The sequence below is a fragment of the Crinia signifera genome, chromosome 3 (assembly GCF_055691185.1).
Source record: "Crinia signifera chromosome 3, ASM5569118v1, whole genome shotgun sequence".
Lineage (NCBI taxonomy): Eukaryota > Metazoa > Chordata > Amphibia > Anura > Myobatrachidae > Crinia > Crinia signifera.
Window position 1 is genome coordinate 51,195,753 of NC_139219.1, and position 19,308 is coordinate 51,215,060.

General features: G+C 45.8%; 1 protein-coding gene across 3 annotated transcripts in view; it reads left to right on the forward strand.

The window, feature by feature from the left end:
- The first annotated feature begins 2,831 nt into the window (after window positions 1-2,831).
- Window positions 2,832-19,308, forward strand: part of WDPCP (WD repeat containing planar cell polarity effector) — a 315,876-nt gene continuing 299,399 nt past the window's right edge. Inside the window, exon 1 of one of the 3 annotated variants that reach the window (XM_083175790.1) lies at window positions 2,832-3,023. The gene's annotated coding sequence lies outside the window, so the exon portion shown is untranslated. The remainder of the gene's footprint in view (window positions 3,024-19,308) is intronic. The other 2 variants (XM_083175792.1, XM_083175791.1) reach the window with 2 other exon arrangements.

The window sequence follows — 19,308 nt, forward strand, 5'->3', positions numbered from 1 at the left end:
CGGAGCACGCAAGCATCTCGTGCACGCATGCCCCCTGGCTGGAGCTTGTGGCTGGCGGGGCCTGGCAATAGTTTTGAAGGAGAAGGCCAGCTCCATCTGTGTTGCTCAGTTTCCCTTTTTCATCAGCGACCAGAGATGGTTGCTGATGAAAAGCAGACACTGCCGGGGGAAACAGCTGATTGCCGGGGGAAACCGCTGATCGCAGGAGCATGCTCCTCCGACCAGCGACCACCCCAGAGCTCCCGGTGACAGTCACCCCATATACACGAAAATCGCACCGTGTGTATGGGGTTTAAGCATAATTGAATGATGTTTGTCTGTACGGGGATTAACAGTGCCACCTAGTGCTTAATCTGGACTCCTGCGGCAGCGGTGAGTATGAACGTGTGTGTAGGGATGGCCATCCCTACATGTGTGTGTCTCTAACTGGATCATTTAACTTCAGTTAGCTTGACTCATACCTCCCAACTTCGGCAGCTTAAGAGGCGGGACGCTGCTGCTGCGTGCCGAAGGCGTGTCGAAATTTTCGGGGGGCGTGGTCTATACTCGCGGCTCCCCCGCGAGGCCACGCCCCCATTTTGCCGCTATGGGGGCATGACCCAGAGGCTCTGTGAGCCTCTAGCCATGCCCCCAGCCCCCTGGCTGCGGGAATAGACGCTGTGCGCATGCGCACAGCGTTTATTCCCCGCTGTTTAGCAGCTGACAGGGGGGACTCCCAACAGCCCCCCCACACCACGGGACACTGCCGCCCGCGGGTGGGACAGCGGGACAGGCCCTGACAATCGGGACTGTCCCGATAAAATCGGGACTGTTGGGAGGTATGTTGACTAAATGTGTTAAGTTTGTCTTTTTCTCCTTTTCTTTCATAGATAAATGTAATGCAGGGTTGCCAACCCTCCCGGAATGGCCGGGAGGGTCCCGATAATCGGGTCACCCTCCCGGCCCCCCGGAAAGGTGGGCAACCCTCCTGGATTCTGGGGGACTGTACCTGACGAACTGTACCCATGTTGCAGCAAGTGCACCTCTCAATGGCGGTTATTGTGCTTGATTCGCTTGGATGCATCCTTGCGAGTCAACCTAACCCCACCTTGCGAATAGTGGTACGCCGGCCAAACATTCGCAAGGCGCAGCACTGGCTGCGAATGTTTACATAAACATCCATTCTCAGCGTGCAGGGGAACACCCATATAATTCCAAGGTTGCATTCCATGGTCGGCAACCATGGAATGAGGTGGAATGTGCACGCATATATAAGGGTGCTCTGAGGCACCCTTACATATGCGTACACATTCAGAAGGAAGTGGGCGGGCAGCTGACATCCCTGGCGCCCACGTCACCATCTCATTAGCATGAGAACGCCCAGCATTCTCATGGGAACGCCCATAAAATGCTGGGAGTTGACATATTCTAATGGGACCGCCCCTCTCCGCCCCCCACCCGCTGTCCTGGGTGCGTGCACCGTGCGATCCGAGTATTCGCAGTCGGTCCCCGTGGGAACGAACAGCTGCAGCGAATGGACCTGAATAAAGTCCACTGCCCGGGTGCCCTGTTACTGTGAGTGCACATAGTAATCATGCTGACATTAAACTAAGGGCGGTATTCAATGAGCTGAATCGTTGGTCACAGCGATTCAGTTTTTTCATTCGCCAGCCAATCGCCGTTTTTTTGCTGCCAATCGCCATGCATGGGGATTCGTGGGGAGTCGCCGAGTCACCCTATTCAACGTGGCTGAGAATCGCCGGCCCTAACGGCGATTCTCAGCCAACCCTGCGTTTCCCTAAACAGCTTCATTAATGTCGTCAGTGTTTAAAAAATTGCAGTGAAATGCAAGAAAAATGCAAATTACCCTGAATAAACGCTTCCAATACAGCAGACGGCAAAATCTGGGTAATCTGCACAAAGGCCAAACGAAGGAGTGAGGTGGGGAGGAGAATCATGGGTAAGTGAGGTGCACCATGGGTAAGAACAGTGCTTTGTGGGAGAAAAAAAAATACCTCAAAAAATTAAATATATATTTGTATAGCACTTCTACGACCATCACATCACACAAGGGCAGCAAATAATAATACATTACACTTGCACAGTTAAATAGAACACTTAAAACCAATTATTTGACATGTTCCTATAAAAGTTCACCAGAAAAAGATGACGAGGGACACTCGGTGAGGAACGGCGATATGTAACAAGAAAAAGGAATCGCCAACTTCTCATTGAATACACTTTTGGCGATTCCCCTCGACTACCGTCGATTCCCCATGCAAAATCCTATAGACTAAAAACGGCGATTTGTAGAGAATAACATTTGGCGATTGGTGCTTCATTCACCGGTCCTCATCGGCGATTATAGGTCATTGAATAGGGTGATTCGCATTAGGAGCTCCAAAAATCACCGTCAGACACGAAAAAAACACAGAATCGCCATAAAACTTGGCGATTCTGGCTCATTGAATACCGCCCTAAATGAAAGGAACCACGGTCGTCGACCTGATTACTATGGTGCTGCGGAATGGGCGGGCCGACCCTGGTAGCAGTACATTTCCACGGTTCTAGGATTCACCTTCACAATCTCCCTGAGATGCTTTTTCAAAAAGTAAGCAAGTATAATTTGGTGCGATATATAGAAAACTGTAAATAAATAAATAAATAATGAATTGTGTGCACTGAAAAAGTATATGTAGGTGATGTTATTGCTCGTATACAGTAACAGTATTCAATAATCAATGTGACATGCCACATTGGGGGAGCTACAGCAGAGCTATGACTGAGGTTTGGAATGAACCACTCTGTGTAGACGCGGCATGCCGGGCTATGCCTCCCCCCTGTCACCGCGTTTGGTAAAGTCTGCAGAAGTCAGATTGAAGCGTTGCTAGGAGACGGCGTGAGGCCTCAACTCGCCTGGCCCGGGGACCGCCGCCACCGAGGGAGGGGGAGTGGCCTGTGCCTGCCCAGATTCAACGTGTAACGTCCCGCAGCACCGTAGGCACCGAAGCTCGCAGCGGGAGGCTGCGGCCATTACTGGGGAGGTAGGGGAAGCCATCCATTATACTTTCACTAACATCACTCCCAGCCAGCTGCGCGCACTGATTGGCTAGTGATAATTGGGGCTGAGCTATGGTTGGGGCAATTACTCTGATAATGGTTACTGTGAGGTGGATGGGAAGTAGAAGTGTCACACATGTCAGAGGGGGACAGGTGACACAACTGGGACACACGTTGTTGAATGGAGAGTTTGTGACTTGTAGTTCTACAGCAGATGGAAAGTCACATGATGCTTGAAAGGGCATCATTGTCTGTGGGGTATGTCTGTAAGCTGATGCCAGTGATCCCTTTTGCAAGTCACTGGTGCAGTCATGTAGCCCTTATGATGATTAGTGTTCTTTATATTAATGTAGCCAGCAAAATACAATATATGGGACACTGGAATTTTAAATTAAGTTGACAACTTTCTTGGCAATTTCATGCTGCATGATGCTTTGATATACCCATCCACATTGCAGTGTGAAAGGGTTGTCAATGTCATACTCATTTTCACTAAGGGCCTTATTCTAGTTCACTCTTCCTGACAAAATCCTTCTTAGATGGACAAAACCATGTGCACTGCAGGGGGGCAGATGTAAAATGTGCAGAGATAATTAGATTTGTGTGAGTTATTTTGTTCCTGTGCAGGGTAAATACTGACTGCTTTATTTTTACACTGCAATATAGATCTCAAGTAAAACCCCACCCAAATCTAATTCTCTCTGCACAAGTAACATCTACCCCACCTGCAGTTCACATGGTTTTGTCCATCTAAGAAGGATTTTGTCAGAAAGAGTGAACTAGAATAAGGCCCTAAGGCCTTAGCAATATGTTGTAAAAGTGGAGGCTGCATCCCATGTATTTCATAGTTGTGTCTGATTTTCAGTACTCTCTGAGAGTGTCTTCAACTGTAGTATATAAAGCATTGCATGCCACATTAGATAAGCTGGACACACACATGGTTGAGTGTATCATGCGATATATTGTTCCAACGATATATTGCATGATATGTAATGGAGCGCGCGCATCGTAGAATATGTGCTCCCAATCTTCCTGTCCGTCGTACATTAAATTGTCCCATTGAAAGTGCTGCAAAGTTTCTTTGGATGATTCCACTGCTGGCACGGTGCTACGAGTAGCATGTAACGATACACTGCGCCATACACGATACACAGCATATTGTGTAGTGTTTGACAGATGCAATGTATTTTTACAACGAATCACTATGTTTGGGGCAGTACGGCTGGTGTAATGGTCAGCATTACTGCCTCACAGCACAGAGGTCATGGACTTTATCCCCACCATGGCTCTAAATGTGCGGCGTTTGTATATTCTTCCCATACTTGCGTGTGCTAACTCCGGGTACTCCGGTTTCCTCCCACAATCCAAAAATATACTGGTAGGCTAATTGGCTCCCAATAAAATTAACCATAGGCTCACCAGTTGGTCTTTTTTGTTGATACCATCACTGTCCCCAGCGTTCTCCTTAGTGCTGCCTGAGCTGCCAGGGCGCAAATGTGTGGTGTGAAGAAGGGTCCTTCTCCCCCTTTTGCCAGTGCCAACATCCTCCTCCTAGCGCGACTGCATGCACCTGTTCAATGCTTATGTGGCTGCGGCCCGGCGCTGCTGTGCATGCCGGAGCTGCCGAGCCGCACATCAGAGGCAGAAGAGCCACGGGTTGGCCACCCCTGCTATAGACCATACAGTATGTACTGTTGAATATTAATACTTTATTCAATGCAGTATCCAGTGTAGAAATAGATACATTTTCAGGGCTGTTACCGCTCCCTAATGGTCCATACACACTGGGCGATTATGCCCAGCGTGTATGGACAGCGATGATCGCTATCATCGCTGGGGAGAAAGCCGCTCAGTGCATACACACTGAGCCGCTTTCGCCTGGCTCCGTCAGCGGGGAGAGGATGGGTTTGCATAGAACAGCGCTATGCAAAGCTGTCCTCAAAGCCGCTCATCTGTTGGTAATACCAGCAGATGAGCGGCTTTCCCTGCGATGATGCAGAAGCGCGTGCGCTCATCGCTGGGCCATACACACTGAGCGGCTTTGAGCTGAAAGCCACTCAAACTTGCTGCTTTCAGCTCAGAGTCGCCCAGTGTGTGTGTCTGTGGGCCTTAAGGGCTATTTCACACACTCCGGCTCCTGCCGGGCGGCGAAACCCAGCACGGCCAGGAAGCCATGCCACACAGAGACGTTTTCAATGGTGGGGATGGCCACAGCCCGACAGCCGTCCCTTCCAGTGTGTCCATTATTAACTACGGTGTGCGGCACGGCTTCCTGCCCGTGCGGGTTTTCGCCGTCCGGCAGGAGCTGGAGTGTGTGAAATAGCCCTGATGCAGCCCACACACGCGCCGATGCCGGCTGTGCGATGCTGTACGATGGGGTGCGCGCTCCCGCGGCACCTCATCGTACAGTACAAAAAGTATGTGCTGCACATACTTTTTGTACTAGCTTTTTCTAGCACAGCATCGCATCGTATGCACAAGGCATACGATGCGATGCTGTGTGTGCTAGTTAAGCCCACAACGCACGCTGGAATCGGTGCATGTGTGGGCTGCATAAGACTCTCGTTCTTACTCCAATGCGCTGCAGAGAGGGGAGTTTGGATTACATTTGGAAACCCCCCTCTAAAAATTCTGCGTTTGCCACTGAAGTCTATTTTGAATGTATCCCATTTCTAGAGTTGTTAATATACTGTGTAAATATAGCCTGCCTTGCAATATACATTGGTTGTAATGACATGATTCTCCTGCACGGTGCAATACATTAATCTGCAGGGGGCCACGGATAGGGGAGCAGAATGAATGATACAGAAGCAAAAACAATCAAGTTTCCATCCATGGTTTATAATGTACATATCCAATATATGTGCAACACAATATGAGGTCTAAATACTCTTTTAAATAAATAACAGGGAATAACATTCTGTGTCCTATAGTCATTATTATAATGCTGCATTGTCCTTAAATGCTTTGAAACAAATTTAACACTATAGCAATTGTTTGGGATATATCCAATTTCAATTACCTTGTATTTATTTTTACATTTTAGAGTCGAATCCCATTTGATGATGTAACTGGGTCTAGCCCGAGCTTAACTTTGCAGGGTATAGCAGCCGTCAAACCGTAATGAAGGAACCGGTGACAGAACAATGAACATAAAGGGGCATCTCTTATATAGAATGGACTCATTATTGTATGAAGAGTTTTAAGGTCCATACACACTGGGCGACTATGCCCTAGCGTGTATGGACAGCTATGATGACAATCACCGCTGCATACACACTGAGCGGCTTTCCCCCTGCCCGGCACCGACGGAGGGGGGAGGACGGCTTTGCATAGCGTAGAGCTATGCAAAGCCATCCTCGAAGCCGCTTATCTGCTGGTATTACCAGCAGATGAACGGCTTTCCCGGCGATGTTGCGGGAGTGCACAGCAGCGATCACCGCTCATCGCTGGGCCATACACACTAGGCGGCTTTCAGCTCAAAGTCGCCCAGTGTGTATGGGCCATTAGAGAATCAATGAGAGTTGTTATGCTTATTGCATTCTCAGGGGGTATTCAATTCAGAATCAGACTGTCAGGACATTCCACACAGCTGTATTTTATTATTTATTTATTTTATTTATTAACAGTTTCTTATATAGCGCACACATATTCCACAGCGCTGTACAGAGAATATTTGAACATTCACATCAGTCCCTGCCCCAGTGGAGCTTACAATCTATATTCCCTACCACATGTACACGCACACACAGACATTCTAGGGTTAATTTTGTTGGGAGCCAGTAAGCCTACCAGTATATTTTTGGATTGTGGGAGGAAACTGGAGCACCCGGAGGAAACCCGCGCAAGTACAGGGAGAATATACAAACTCTGCACAATTAGGGCCATAATGAGAATCAAACCCATGACCGCTGTGAGGCAGTAATGCTAACCATTACACCATCTGTGCTGTATTTATGTCCCTTTAGGACTGTTACTTGACAGTCGGTATTAAGTGTTCTGTCGAGTTTCGGAATGGCCACATATTGTTGGAAATGGACACTAAATTTACAGAATCGGGCGCAAATTCGACAGCATCCGTTTCTGACAATTCGGATTTGACTTTTTTATGTCAAATCTTAATTGTCAGAAACTGACGCTAATTGTCGAATTTGCGCCCGATTCCAGTGGAAATAGCACAGATTGAATACCGCCCTTAATCTGTCGTCTACTACTGGGGTAGGCAACTTTTATTTTACATCTATGTTTGGTGTCAGACGTCCAGCATTACAAGACATAACATTTTCCAGAAAACCACGCCATTACAACATATGCAAACATTTACAAAAGTATAAGATGGGTTCTATAACTGTTACTGGTTTCTATTTTAGGTTAGTCTGGATAGGAAGACTTGCATCAGAATGTTGTACTATTATTACACAGTGAGCAGGATTAACTCTGGCAGGATTCACTGACCAGAGGCCCAGACCTCACTAAGGGCCTGATTCAGAGGTCATCGCTGAAGTGCAGGTGTGTCCAGACCACTCAGGGGAGAGCCGCATTAGCTGCAAGATGTGAAATGCAGAAGCTGTGACCCGAAACATGGCTGGCCTGTGCCTGGTTTGGCAGCTAGGCTTTGTAGCTTTAGTGGGCACATTGTGGGGAAGGACTCGGTGAGCCGGGAGGCCTTGCCCTGTGCTGGGCGGCCCCCATCGCCTAGCATCGGAAGTTGCCGTTTTGAAACACTGCAACTGAGTCTGAATTAGGCCCTAAGTATGCAAGCCACTGTGTATGTTCTCTATTTTGAAAAAAAGTCTAGCTTACCCCTGTGTGAAAGGTATGGAGCAGCATGGGAGTTTCTACATGCAATGAATTGAATGTAAACAGGGCCGCCATCAGGGGGGGTGCTAGGGGTACAATTGTTCCAGGCCCTGCAGTTCTGAAGAGAGGGCAGGGCCCAGACCGCTGTACCTAAAACACCGCTTGCTTGTAATCTGTGGAGGTCCGTGAGTTGCCTGCCGAAAACGCAGCCTCCTTCCCTTTTCAGCTGATGACCCCCGCCCACTGAATCCTCCTTTATTTGTCAGCGGCTGACCGGCGGTCGCCTGCTGCCCGCCTCCTGCCGCTCACAGCTATAGTACACACAGAAGGAGGGACAGGGTAGCATCTGACTGACAGGAGAGTGCCTGTCGCCTAGCGCTACCCAGAAGTGCATATTCCAGGAGCGCTGTCGTGCAGTGCGCACCCCCAGAAACGAGCAATTAAGTCCCCCTGGTAATGAATATCTTGTTTTCCCCCTTGGCAACGAGCATTTAACCCTCTCCCCCGTGGCCATGAGCATGAAACCACTGGCAGGGAGCATGTAGCCCATGGAATGCGCATGTAAGCCCCTGGCAATCTGCATGTAACCCCTGGCATCAAGCAAAAAATCCCTGGCATTGAGCATGTAACTCCTAGCAAAGAGCATGTAGGTAAGCTGCAGTTGTGTGGCATAACATGTAATTGGCATAACGGTGTGTGGCATAATATGTAATGGGTGTTACTGTGTGTGGCATAATATGTAATGGACATTACTGTGTGTGATGTAATTGCCCAATTACGGCATTACAGGGAACTGTATAATATGTAATGGGCATTGCCATGTGTGACAATGTGTAATGGGTCTTACTGTGTGTGATGTAATATGTAATGGGCATTACGGTGTGTTGTATAATATGTAATTGGCATTGCCATGTGTGACCATGTGTAATGGGCATTACAGTGTGCATAATCCTGGTGCAGTGTGTCTATGGCGCAGTGTTCGGAGTAATGTGAATTGTTACTAATATGTGGCAACATCCCTTCCCCCACGCCCTACATTTTTGCTACGTGCCTTTGTGTACCATTCATGAGTGGCCGACTAGAGAGGTACTGCCAAAATATCCGGGTGGGGGGCCCTTCCCATTTTGTCAGTCTCGGCACGACAATTTTTGATGGCAACCCTGCATGTAAAAATGGCACATCGAGTGCCAAATTGCATGTGAGCCTCCCGGGAAGCTGTGGGGTGGCTCACAAGGGGAATTGGATGCGACTTCTCCCCTCAGAGAAGTTGCATAGTGTATGGGGGCCTTAATTCAGTTGCCTTGTGCCTTCCACAAACATACAGTATACACTGGCACTGGATGTTTTGTATAATTATGGTTTTCAGCAAAATAAATATTATAGATGCATTTACTTAAGGTGCCCATACACCGTAAAATTGCCTGGTGCGATGAGATGCGCAATCCCGTGCACATCGCACATCTCAAAAAGTATGTGCTGCACATACTAGATTACATCTCATTGCATTGCAAAAAGTATGCGATGCAGTCTAGTCCAAAATGCATACAATAATTGTACCGTGTATGGGCACCTTTACGCGGTATACTGACACCTTATTCATATTAATTTAGTTGTGTTTACTTTTTGTTTGATTAGTTCTAAGTAGTAGACATATAATAGTACTACAGGGTATATGCCAATAATAATACTTACTGTATATCTATAAGAGATGCACATGCCCTTTTGAGCCTGTTGACACAGAAATATAGGTGCAGAAATGTAGGACAAACATTATGGGGGAAAATTACTAAAGGAAATTTGTAAAAAAATAGGTGTATTTGTATCCAGAAATACACTTATTTTTGACATTTGCTATCCAGAAAATACGGCAATTCATATTCGTATTGATAGCACATCAATACGAATATGAATTGCCGTTTTTTCGGCATAGTAAATGTCAAAAATAAGTGTCTGGATACAAATACACCTATTTTTTTTACAAATTTCCTTTAGTAAATTTCCTCCTATATATACTGCACACTAGCTTAGAAATACCCAGAGAAATTGCCATGAGCAGATTATATACAAAGATTCTTTAAGTGCCAAGTGAATTTGTCAAAGTAGGTGTAGAAATTGCCAAGCAAACAATTTTTATTCATCATAGTGACCAGTAATGTTTACCTTATACAGGAAATACACAACATTTTTTATTTGAATGTATATAACAAATGTGAGTCGCCCTGGCATTTTTAGTGGATATTTTGCACATCTCTCACAGAGATTTGGAACTCAAAGGGTTAAATGTGTTTATAAATGTACATTTTTCTTTTAGCCATAATGCAGTGCAAGGTAGCCATAATTGGTGTTATGGTTCTTGTTATTATTCCTTAGCTTATTTTGGTATTTTATTTTTGTTCAGTTGTTGATCGATCTCCATGTAAAATTGTTGCATTGACTGATGTATAAATTCTACATCCCTTATCTACCCCCAGTCTTAAACCTATGTTTACACTATATTTGAATTGAAGTCAGGTCTAAGAAAAGTGGTGGTAGATTCATAAATTTTGTATAGAGTAATTACAGCCTCATTACATGGGCTGTACAATAGCAGCGGAGATAATGTTGCACTCCTCTGAATGGAATGAATGCCGGTTCCGCACAGCACCTCAGACTTCCGTAACAATATCTCCGCTTTTTGCCTGCGACTCGTTGACAGAGCTGCAGAGCAAGTTTTGAGATAAGAGAACATTTACTAACTGGTAAGTGAATTTCGTTTATTTTAATTCTTTTATGGGTGCTGAGGTAACAACACATCATTAGTTTACTAAATATCTCCTTGTTTGTGAATTGCAAATAGGTAACCCAAATGTTAGTTAGCACCGATAAAGTCACTATATTAAAGTTCTATTCCATATTCATTTCAGACCATGCATTCTAATTGCCAGTACTGATGAAATATTTGCTTTCAAATTATTTATATTCCTTATTTATGTCACACAGTTTCATGAATTCACTATTACACATTTGGAGAGACAACACTAGAAAATCTAAACATCTATTTTCAATATTAACCCTTTGAGTGCCAAAATAGGCGTGAAAATTGGCAAGCAAACATTTTTATTCGCCTGTAATATTTACCTTTATATTGGAAATATAATCTTTTTTTTACTCAACATTTCTTATTTGAATTTATATAACAAATGTGAGCGACGATGGTATATTTAGCGGATATTTTAAACATCTTCCTCAGAGATGTTGGTACTCAAAGGGTTAAGAGTCAATTTTATACGTTCGTAATCTGTCTTGAAAAGTATAAAACAATGAGTAACAATACTCTGAGCTTCCAGTTACCATCCAATCTGCAAAACGCTTTAGGTCAGGACTTTGTCTTGACTGAAGTAATGGAAAATATATAAACCATATAGCATAATAGGATGGTCCGGTTCCTAGTTCTCTTTTCACATTCATATTTATTGAACCAGGTCCTGTATATTGATAGCAAATACTTTTAAACAAGTGACCTAAATCTTTATATATAATTCAGTGATGGCAATTTTCTCTGGGTTTGTCTAAGCTTGAAAAGGGCATGTGTCTATTTCTTATAAATATTAGCATATACTATTATTGTAAGTATATATCCTGTAGTACTATTTTATGGGGTCGATCCTATTATTTGCGAAGTATGCAAGGTGCTGCTCGGGTGCCGTTCCAAAGAGTTTAAAAGACAGCAATGGCCCCGAATTAACCTCATCTCACACCCTACGCAGGGCCGAATTTTCTATAAATTGCTCGCAACCCTATGGGGCAGCGAGCACTTTAGAGTGAATTTCGTTTGCCATAAAGTGCGTCCGGAGCAGAGATGATTCGCACTCGCTAATCATCCGTAGCTAATAGGATCGACCCCTATGTCTGTTAGTTCTAAATATTATTGTCTGCTTTTAAAGTTTCTATTTTTAAAATTAAACTTTTTATTTTCATCGGACAGTTGGATAATTTCTAATTATGGCGCCGCTAATGGCTGCCTAGGAACTGTGCCGCTAGCCAAAATATGTTGTGTTCTATAGCTTTACTGTTTTACTTATCAACCTATCTGGCTGGTGCAATCACCAAGTAGCGCTGCTGAATGGCGTGCAATAAATATATGTTCTCCATGTCCGTTTCCCTCATCAGGATACGCCTAGTGCAGGGGTCCTCAAACTAATTTGCTTTGGGACCCCATCAGACAATAAAAATAATTACAGGACCCCAGCAAGTTACTGCAGAAGGCCGTCATGTCACATGTGTAGGCAGCTGACGGCACAACATGATGGGAGGAGTCTAAAATAACAGACACTTCAAGAGATTGTTCAGACTCTTTGAATCACTGACTGAGTTAAGAAAAGTCATCAGCCTGATGGTCAACAACATGTAGTCGCGACCCCACGCTTAGAAGGTTGGGACCCACTTTGGGGTCAGGACCCACAGTTCATACTTGCCTACTTTTGAAAACTAGTTTCAGGGAGATTATAGTTGGTTGTAGAATTTTGCACATTGAGGGGGCGTGTCATGCTCCACCCAAAGAGTGTGTCTAGTTCCATATATGGAGAGATTGGGAAAAGAGATTGTGAACGTGGCACCTAGAAGCGTGGGTGTGTACTGCTACATCTGAGAGGAATCTTTTAAAATGACTTAGATCTAAATGTAGATGAGCGCCAAAACAGTTAGTAAGAGATACTATACTTGGTAAAGGGCTGGGAAATGGTGCTGATGATTCAATGTAAATGTATCTGTCTCTCATTCCTTTTCCCCCAAAAATGTGACAGTATATTGTGGGCTAGGTGAAATGAGGGAGATTGCTAAACTAATGAGGGAGAGAGGGAGATTGCTGCTATTTCAGGGAGTCTCCTGCAGAATGCAGGAGGGGAGACAACTATGCCACAGTTTGAGAACCACTGGCCTAGTGCATATCTGTACATGTGATATACTGTATATCTGTACTGTCGCTATTTACTTGTTTCCACCATGGCTGTTGCACAGCAATCCAACACTAATTCCTAGTATACGCAAGTATACCTGGCCAATAAAGTTGATTCTGGTTCGAATTAAAAAGAAAACGGTGACATAGGCTTTGTTAAACTATAAAGAAATGGATCACTAGTGATACACAGATGCTGATGTCACAGCTCTGCATAGCTGCTGGTTTAATAGGCTGTTTACTGTCACGTTAGTAATCCCCCAGTTTGCTGCCCCTTACTTGTTTGATCTGTTATTCCTTGTACATTTACATTTGTACATTTGTCTTTCCTCATTCCAGTTTTTCTTTCACCTTGCTCTCTTCTCCTCTTCTTTCCCTTTAATAAGTTGTTTCAAATATTTCTTATTGTATTTATTGATCATTTGTTTTTAAAATGTACCTGGTTCATTTACCATTATCTTGATTTCAAGGATATAGTGCCAGCTATTTATTATGAACAGCAGTATGTTCTAAAAAATATAATTTGCTTTCCAATTATTATTAATCAGGGTTGCCGACTTTCTTTTTCTCCTTTCCGGGAGAAGCCCGGAGAGGAGAGATTCAGTAGCCACTCAGGGGGCGGGGCTTAATCGTGACATCACTAAGCCCCGCCCCATGCTGTTAAACCAGCGAATTCAGTGATCTCCGTGGAGGGGGCGGGGCTAAAATGACGCGATTGTGACATTTTAGCTCCGCCCCCTCCTCTGAGACCCGAGGATTGCGGCATTTTAATGCCGCGATCCGGGGGACAGCGGGGGTCCCCCCTGAATCCGGGAGGGTTGCCCACCCTTCCGGGGGGCCGGGAGGGAGCCCCGATTTTCGGGAGACTCCCGGAAATTTCGGGAGGGTCGGCAACCCTGTTATTAATCTGTCAGCATTCATCGGTTTCATTTAAATTTATTTTGGAGGGAAATATTAGGAAGGAGAAAATTATTGAAACTTCTAGATGAAAGACGTGTTTTTTACTCCGTTCCCACATAAGAACTACTAGGGTGTGTCCACCTAATACACATTACATTTTATTTAAAATTGTGGAACTGTCGGATCACAACTCCCAGCTTTTTTTAAAGATTTTGAGGGACACAGTTTTACTAAATGGGGATGTGTTTCCCCTGTTTTGTAGTCATGGCCGGTCCACGGTCTACATAGTCGGGTGCAGAAATATTGGGTAAATTAAGCTGAGGTAAGTTTAGGGTTAGTGTAGACATTTGAGACTGGCTTTAATTTTAACCTGAGTTAAGCTTCAGGATAGAGTAGTCGGTACTCTTTACCTAGAAGGGCGGCCATTGCGGGCATTGAATGCACTAAAAAATCGGGTGCGATGCGACCGACGCGATGCCCGCAATTTCCCATAGGGAACAATGTTAAATGTCCCAATTGACTCGATTTTCCTGTTCAATGTCTCAATTGACCCGATTTTTCCATAGGAAACAATGTTAAATGGGCCACAGAGGCCAAATAGGCACCCTGAAGTGTGAAATGGCCCCCACAATTGTTAACGCCACCCCACGATCAACGTGAACCCGAAGCGTGGCGAGCGCAGCGGTACGCGTCCTACGACCTTTTCATACCCCCACTATCCACGTCGGCGTGGAGTTGAGAATAGAAAGTGTGGCGAGCGCAGCGAGCCACCGAGCCCGAAGCGTGGCGAGCGGACGCGGATACCTTCACAGGTATACACGTCCCCTCGTCCTTTGTATTCTCAACTCCACGCCGATGTGGATAGTGGGGGTATGAAAAGGTTGTAGGACGCGTACCGCCGCCCATCGCGGGCTCGCTGCGCTCGCCACGCTTCGGGTTCACGTTGATCGTGGGGTGGCGTTAACAATTGTGGGGTCCATTTCACACTTCAGGGTGCCTATTTGGCCTCTGTGGGCCATTTAACATTGTTTCCTATGGAAAAATCGGGTCAATTGAGACATTGAACAGGAAAATTGGGTCAATTAGGACATTTAACATTGTTCCCTATGGGAAATCGCGGGCATCGCGTCGGTCGCATCGCACCCGATTTTATAGTGCATTCAAAGCCCGCGATGGCTGCGATTTTTTACTAACGATGCCCACGATCAAAATCGTGGGCGCCCTTCTAGGTAAAGAGTACCGAGTAGTCATTTAAGATAAATCTTACAATGAGCGTAGATTGTAATGTCAAATACACCTGTGTGTGAAATGTAATTGAAACATACATTATAGGCCAGTATTCAATTAGCTGCTGTCATTTACCGCAGGTAATAGATTCAGTCGGGGCTATCCAACTAGCCCCAATATGCAGCACTTGGGGTGCCTCATGCACCAGAAGCATAATCTGCGTTAAGCAGCCGCCACAGGCACGTTTTTGGGTGATAACCAATGGGTCCAGCAATTTATCCTTGATCCCATATATATATTATCACCCGAAAATTAATAATTTACCGCAAGGTAAACATGGGCTATAATTGGTTAGCCCAATATACTATCAGGCTATGTAAGCTCGCATTTAGCTTTGCAGTAAATTAACTTTGGCAGTTATATACCACTCTTTGTTTTATTTATTGTGATACAGTATGTTTATTTTCATGTTATATACATAGTGGTGGAGTAAATACTGTATATACTACTACTATACAGAACATACTTTGCAGATGAGGGAGACTATTTAGGTAATTTAAGTGCCAAGGCTGGTCAGGATGGTGCAGTGTTCCTTTGCATTGCACAGTGTGGTACGTGTGTACTGTTGAGTTCTTTACAGTTTGCCAGTGGTGACCATAATCTCGTGCAGTGTGTCATTGTAGGACTCAAGCTGGACTTTCTATTTACAATGAAAGGCTGTTGCATTGTGCCAGTGGGGAAAACAGGCTGGTGCATTGTGCCAGTGGGGAAAACAGGCTGTTGAAGTGTTCCAGTGGGGAAAACAGGCTGGTGCATTGTGCCAGTGGGGAAAACAGGCTGTTGAAGTGTGCCAGTGGGGAAAACAGGCTGGTGCATTGTGCCAGTGGGGAAAACAGGCTAGTGCATTGTGCCAGTGGGGAAAACAGACTGTTGCAGTGCGCCACTGGGGAAAACAGGCTGTTGCAGTGCGCCACTGGGGAAAACAGGCTGTTGCAGTGCGCCACTGGGGAAAACAGGCTGTTGCAGTGCGCCACTGGGGAAAACAGGCCGGTGCAGTGCCAATGAAGGACACAAGGGGTGGGGGTGGGGGGTGTTACATGCTAGAGTAATGTGCTGTGGGATTGCTACATTGTATTCTGGCCTATATTGGAATATCAAGCTCCCTTTTTTTCACGCTCCTAAAAAGGATTTGAGTAGCTTGCCATCTGTTCGTAACAATTATTTTTGGACCTGTATTTGGAATAGGGTTAAAGATTTTTATTAGTTAAAAGCTCATCCATAAGTCACAAAGCTTTTATAGAATGTAATATACAGTAGGTACGCATAACTGGAACACTGCCGTCTAGAGCAAAACAGCACCCATTACTGAAGAGGAGATGGCTGACTCTGAGGACAATGAAGATTTTGGGAAAATAACTTTGAATATCAGTACACTTGCACCTTTTACAGTTCTTCTTGGCAGAATCACCTTGTGCCAATGAGCCTGTTAACCTGGTCAGTAGATGAATTTATCAGATGGATAACGGCTCCATTGCTTTGTCAGGATTATCAGTAGTCAACTGAGTTGTGGACCTATTTGTTTCGAGTGTTTAGTCCCATTGTTAATCTCTCTACCTGCCCTTGTGCCTATATATAATAACATGAATATTTTGTAGTACTGTACTTTAAAACATGTCTGTAGATGGGATACGGTTGGTTGGTCGACCTAATGACGGTCGACAGTCATTAGGTCAACCCCGTTGGGACGACATACTGCGAGGTCGACAGGGGTCTAGGTCGACAGTTAAAAGTTTGACATGGGGTTTTTCACTGTTTTTGGAGCCGACCTGTGCCGACAGGCAGTATTTCATCCACTAGGGCCTGGTGAGAGAAGAAAATAGTGTGCCGAGCGCAGTGAGCCCGAAGCATGGCAAGTGCAGCGCAGTGTCCATGTCGACTGTGTCAAGTCAAAAAACAGTGAAACCCCCATGTCAGCAGAGAGAGAGGCATTTCATTAAGAAAAGAGCCACATGTAGCTCAAGAGCCATGGGTTAGCCACCCATGGTCTAGTGCAGTGGTCGGGGAACCGGGTAAATGACCCCAAATGGAAATTCCTGGAGGTAATGGAGATACAGCCGGGCATGCATATGAATCTATTCTATAGGCCCACATGATCACCTCTGCAGCCTGGACCCTTCATGCACTGTGGCTTGCCTGGCTATAATAATCAGTGTGGACCAGTGGCTGCAGGTCCTAGAGGTGATGGGAGAGGCTGTGTGCGGGCTACGGAGGTGTCAGAGAAGGAATGGAGACAGCCTGTGCAGGGCAGCGCCAGTACAATGTTGTAGAGAGGAGGATGAGGTCTGTCCGTGCCACCGGGGACTGTGATATGCCATGGGTGAGTGGCACGAGGGAGAACGGCCTGGGCGGCTTTCAGGGATTGTCGCAGTTTATCATAGCCGTCATTGTGGCGGGTGGGGGCTCAGGGCTGAGATGGGGCCCATGTACCTGTCTGACTGCCAGTGGTTGGTGTGTGGGGGTGGGGTGTGGTACTGTGTGAGATGTAGCTGTCATTATTGCATTTTACCATATGCTGTGTGTGTATTTTTTTGGGTAAAAGGTAAAAAAGTTCCCCGACCCCTGGTCTAGTGTGTATGGGCTTTTAGCCTCCGGAACAAACTAGAGTGAATGTATAGTCTTTTAGGTGTACAAATAAATGTCCAGCTTGATGTAGTAATGTTACCAGATCCTTGTAGCATTTAACCACATACTAAAACCACACGAGACATTGATGTGAGGAAGTTTGCTAGCTGATAGATCAACTCGTTTATTGCTCCTCCTAGCAGCGGACATTAGGGGCAGCAACATGCATCAGTCTGCAAATAGGCCCCATGCTACACAGAACTGGTAACATTACCTCATGCTGCACATTTATTTGTTCACTTTGGGGCCTATTCATCAATAAATACTTGTGCTTCTTCGTGCTTTGTAATAATGTGAAGTGATTGAGTTCTACTGTGCTATAATATGAGGCACTATATAAACAAAGACGTATTCTTACATTTGTAACCTGTATATAAATGACAAATGGGTACAAATGATCTATTCACCTTTTAATTAAGAATAAATAGGTACTTGTGTATTTGCAGGGCGCCCAATTTGCATACGTACGCGGGGTAGTGAAGTCGCATTGCATCGCATGGCACAGTTTCGTGCCGTGCGATGCGATCTCACTAGTTAATATAGTACTTGCACCCGTTACGCAGTTAGTGTAGCGGCGCTGACAGAATCAGCGTAGTGTTCGTGCGGGCTGCGTAAATAGCGGTCAGTCAGAAGTAGCGTAGTGTTCCCGCTCCCTGTCAGATTCAGTCAGAGGTGAAGGAGAAGTGACTGCGTAATGGCTGCAGAACCTGTCACAATGTTCACCTTGCCGCAGACAGAGGAGGAGCCATTTTCTGCCAGTGACACAAACTTGTGTTAATGGACACCGAATGCGCTTAAGTATGAAGGAGTGCAAGTGGCGCTGCCATATTAAAATATGTCTGAAGAAGGTGAGCGTCCGTGCGGCACATTGGTTCCCGGGTTGCCGTTTACCTTTCCTCACGCTGATACAGTTCAATATTCATGGGCGGAGGAGCTCTCAAGTATCAGTTTCTGTGAGCGACAACTCAAGTTGTCAAATAAAACAACTGGGTACTTGTGTATTATAGCGGCGCCCCCGATGTTGGTCGTGCAATGTTTTTATCGCATCGCATGCCATACACCCGATGGCATGCAACGCGATTTTTGCCCCCTATACGATGAAAAATTGTGTAAGCACCCTAAAAGGTGCTTTTAAGCACCCAAATGGGTGCTTACAATGTTAAATGCACCCCCACGCCACCCCCCCACTATAAACGTGAGCCCGAAGCGTGGCGAGTGCAGCGAGCCCGTGAGGGGCGGCGGTACGTGTCCTACGACCTTTTTCATACCCCCACTATCCACGTCGGTGTGGAGTTGGGAGCCCGAAGCGTGGCGAGCGGACGCGGATACCTTCACAGGTATCCGCGTCCCTTCGCGGGCTTCACAGGTATCTGCATCCCCTCGCGGGGCGCGCTGCGCTCGCCACGCTTCGGGCTCGGTGGCTCGCTGCGCTCGCCACACTTTATAAAATCAGCTCCACGCCGACGTGGATAGTGGGGGTATGAAAAGGTCGTAGGACGCGTACCGCCGCCCCTCCTAATGTCACAGCCCCAACGCCGTATTGGCGGTCCTGGAAAAATCGTGGAAGTCGACGAGTACCTCTTTGTACAGAGGAAAAGTCACGTGGGACGGATGATGCCTCAGCAGTGGCTATTCAGAGGCATTTCAAGAGACACCGGTGAGTGCTTTGTTACACTTATGCAAAAATGTGACACCAGTACCCTGATGGCCGCCATCAATCAATTCAT